The following is a 4,519-nucleotide window of genomic DNA, read 5'->3' as shown; positions in this document are numbered from 1 at the left end:
GTGTATTTTAAAGCAGTGTTAGCGTCATTTTTTAGATTCGGTGTCCGAAGGTTTCCTAATAATGCTTGAAGATCTATGATAAGTGTTAGAATACTAACGTTACCACGCTGAAAGTGCTATATTATATGTTAATTGTCTTCGCTGATTCTTGGGAAAAATTCACCAAAACTCCCTTGGTATCTTATAAAGACGTACTGAACACAAAGTTATTCATATTCTTATTGGTTTTTTTTGCACACCGCAAGACAATACATTAGCAGGAGGTTGGTCTTATCTGTGTGCCTACAATGTAAAAGGTTAGAAATTGCTGTGCACTTTTATTGTATGTATGTTACATCTGCCGTGTTAATGCACGTGCGGCGGCCCAAATAGGCACGTGCCATAGCGTTGTTTGTCAGCCAGCTTTACATTTACGTTTAAGGGTTAGACAGGGCCGTCTGGCTATAATTATCAATTTTCTATATAAGCATAAGAAAATTGATTTTAAGTGTGAGAAACATGCCAAGTTGTGTAAACAAGACTACGTACATAACACATGGCCGGGGACGAGATGTGTCTCGGTGGAAACAGGGAGCTGGTAGTCAGACAGTTTTTTTCTCTTAACTCTTTACAATTACTGAAGTTTTTATGGAAACCCAATCTATTTCTAAGGCAGACTACCAAAAATTCGTTGATCGGTTAAAAGTAATATATATGTATATATATAGCGTCAACACACACATATGAAGTTATGGCTCATAATCAAATGTACAGCGGTGGCTATTTAAGCATTGAACTGTTACCAGATGCAGTATACAGTCGATACGAATGCAATTTGAGTGACCGATAAATATTCATGTCGCCCGTTATGTAAGGGTACAGTAGGAAATCCATGTATGTTATACTACGGCAGTATTCCATAAAAGGATGTCAGCAGGTTTTAAGGTTCGACATGGTCTCAATATTGGTATGTGGAATGTGTACGTATAAATAGGGTCTCCATGATAGTCGGTCAGTGTAGGTGAAGATACTGTTCGGTCTCCATACGATTATTTCAGTGAATATAAATGTACTTCAGGGCATCAATACTGGTTAGTGTAATGTTGGTAAATGAATATGTACGTAGGGTTTCCGCGAAAGTCGGTCAGTATAGGTGATGCTTCGGTAGGTTCTTCATACAAGGATGTCGACTGTAGGCAAAAGTCCGGTAGTGTCTCAATACAAGTACGTCATCGTGTATAATGGTATAACAGGGTCGCCATACAATAACGTCATCGTGTTTAAAGATAAAACAGAGACCCAATTCAATTACGTTATCGTGTTTAAAGATAAAACAGAGACCCAATACAATTACGTCATCGTGTTTAAAGGTAAAACAGAGACTCAATACAATTACGTCATCGTGTTTAAAGGTACGCCATACAATAACGTCACCGTGATTAAAGGTAAAACAGAGACTCAATACAATTACGTCATCGTGATAAAAGGTACAGCAGAGACTCAATATAATTATGTCATCGTGATTAAAGGTAGAACAGAGACTCAATACAATTACGCCATCGTGTTTAAAGGTAAAACAGAGACTCAATACAATTACATCATCGTGTTTAAAGGTACACCAGGGTCGCCATACATGAACGTCATCGTGATTAAAGGTAGAGCAGAGACTCAATACAGTTACGTCATCGTGTCTAACGGTACAACAGGGTTTCATACAACAGAGACTCAATACAATTACGTCATCGTGATAAAAGGTACAGCAGAGACTCAATACAGTTACGTCATCGTGTTTATAGGTAAAACAGAGACTCAATACAGTTACGTCATCGGGTTTAAAGGTACACCAGGGTCGCCATACATGAACGTCATCGTGATTAAAGGTAGAGCAGAGACTCAATACAGTTACGTCATCGTGTTTAAAGGTAAAACAGAGACTTAATACAATTACATCATCGTGTTTAAAGGTACACCTGGGTCGCCATACAATAACGTCATCGTGTTTATAGGTAAAACAGACATCAAATACAATAACGTCATCGTGATTAAAGGTAGATCAGAGACTCAATACAGTTACGTCATCGTGTTTAAAGGTAGAACAGGGTCTGCATACAATTACGTCATCGTGATTAAAGGTAAAAGAGGAAATCAATACAGTTACGTCATCGTGTTTAAAGGTACACCAGGGTCGCCATACATGAACGTCATCGTGATTAAAGGTAGAGCAGAGACTCAATACAATTACGTCATCGTGATTAAGGGTACAGCAGAGACTCAATATAATTATGTCATCATGATTAAAGGTAGAACAGAGACTCAATACAATTACGCCATCGTGTTTAAAGGTAAAACAGAGTCTCAATACAATTACATCATCGTGTTTAAAGAAACACCAGGGTCGCCATACAATAACGTCATCGTGTTTATAGGTAAAACAGACACCAAATACAATAACGTCATCGTGATTAAAGGTAGAGCAGAGACTCAATACAATTATGTCATCGTGATTAAAGGTAAAACAGAGACTCAATACAATTACGTCATCGTGATTAAAGGTAATACAGGAACTCAATACAATTACGTCATCGGGTTTAAAGGTAGAACAGAGACTCCATACAATTACGTCATCGTGTTTAAAGGTAAAACAGAGACTCAATACAGTTACGTCATCGGGTTTAAAGGTACACCAGGGTCGCCATACAATAACGTCATCGTGATAAAAGGTACAGCAGAGACTCAATACAGTTACGTCATCGTGTTCAAAGATAAAACAGAGACTCAATACAGTTACGTCATCGTGTTTAAAGGTACAACAGAGACTCCATACAATTACGTCATCGTGATTAAAGGTAAAACAGAGACTCAATACAATGACGTCATCGTGTTTAAAGGTAGAACAGGGTCTCCATACAATTACGTCATCGTGATTAAAGGTAAAACAGAGAATCAATACAATTACGTCATCGTGTTTAAAGGTAGAACAGAGTCACCATACAATTACGTCATCGTGTTTAAAGGTAAAACAGAGACTCAATACAATTACGTCATCGTGTTTAAAGGTAAAACAGAGACTCAATTCAGTTACGTCATCGTGTTTAAAGGTAGAACAGGGATTCAATACAATTACGTCATCGTTTTTAAAGGTAAAACAGAGACTCAATACAATGACGTCATCGTGTTTATAGGTAGAACAGGGTCTCCATACAATTACGTCATCGTGTTTAAAGGTAGAACAGTGTCTCCATACAATTACGTCATCGTGATGAAAGGTAGAACAGAGACTCCATACAATTACGTCATCGTGTTTAAAGTTAAAACAGAGACTCAATACAATTACGTCATCGTGTTTAAAGGTAGAACAGGGTCACCATACAATTACGTCATCGTGTTTAAAGGTAAAACAGAGACCCAATACAATAACGTCATCGTGTTTAAAGGTAGAACAGGGTCACCATACAATTACGTCATCGTGTTTAAAGGTAAAACAGGGACTCAATACAATCACGTCATCGTGTTTAAAGGTAAAACAGAGACTCAATACAGTTACGTCATCGTGTTTAAAGGTAGAACAGGGACTCAATACAATTACGTCATCGTTTTTAAAGGTAAAACAGAGACTCAATACAATGACGTCATCGTGTTTAAAGGTAGAACAGGGTCTCCATACAATTACGTCATCGTGATTAAAGGTAAAACAGAGAATCAATACAATTACGTCATCGTGTTTAAAGGTAGAACAGAGTCACCATACAATTACGTCATCGTGTTTAAAGGTAAAACAGAGACTCAATACAATTACGTCATCGTGTTTAAAGGTAAAACAGAGACTCAATTCAGTTACGTCATCGTGTTTAAAGGTAGAACAGGGATTCAATACAATTACGTCATCGTTTTTAAAGGTAAAACAGAGACTCAATACAATGACGTCATCGTGTTTATAGGTAGAACAGGGTCTCCATACAATTACGTCATCGTGTTTAAAGGTAGAACAGTGTCTCCATACAATTACGTCATCGTGATGAAAGGTAGAACAGAGACTCCATACAATTACGTCATCGTGTTTAAAGTTAAAACAGAGACTCAATACAATTACGTCATCGTGTTTAAAGGTAGAACAGGGTCACCATACAATTACGTCATCGTGTTTAAAGGTAAAACAGAGACCCAATACAATAACGTCATCGTGTTTAAAGGTAGAACAGGGTCACCATACAATTACGTCATCGTGTTTAAAGGTAAAACAGAGACTCAATACAATCACGTCATCGTGTTTAAAGGTAAAACAGAGACTCAATACAGTTACGTCATCGTGTTTAAAGGTAGAACAGGGACTCAATACAATTACGTCATCGTTTTTAAAGGTAAAACAGAGACTCAATACAATGACGTCATCGTGTTTAAAGGTAGAACAGGGTCTCCATACAATTACGTCATCGTGATGAAAGGTACAACAGGGACTCAATACAATTACGTCATCGTGTTTAAAGGTAAAACAGGGACTCCATACAAATACGTCATCGTGTTAAAAGGTAGAACAGGGACA

Source organism: Mizuhopecten yessoensis, unplaced genomic scaffold (assembly GCF_002113885.1).
Source record: "Mizuhopecten yessoensis strain PY_sf001 unplaced genomic scaffold, ASM211388v2 scaffold3645, whole genome shotgun sequence".
NCBI classification, from domain to species: domain Eukaryota; kingdom Metazoa; phylum Mollusca; class Bivalvia; order Pectinida; family Pectinidae; genus Mizuhopecten; species Mizuhopecten yessoensis.
Note: the sequence above shows the minus strand (reverse complement) of the source record.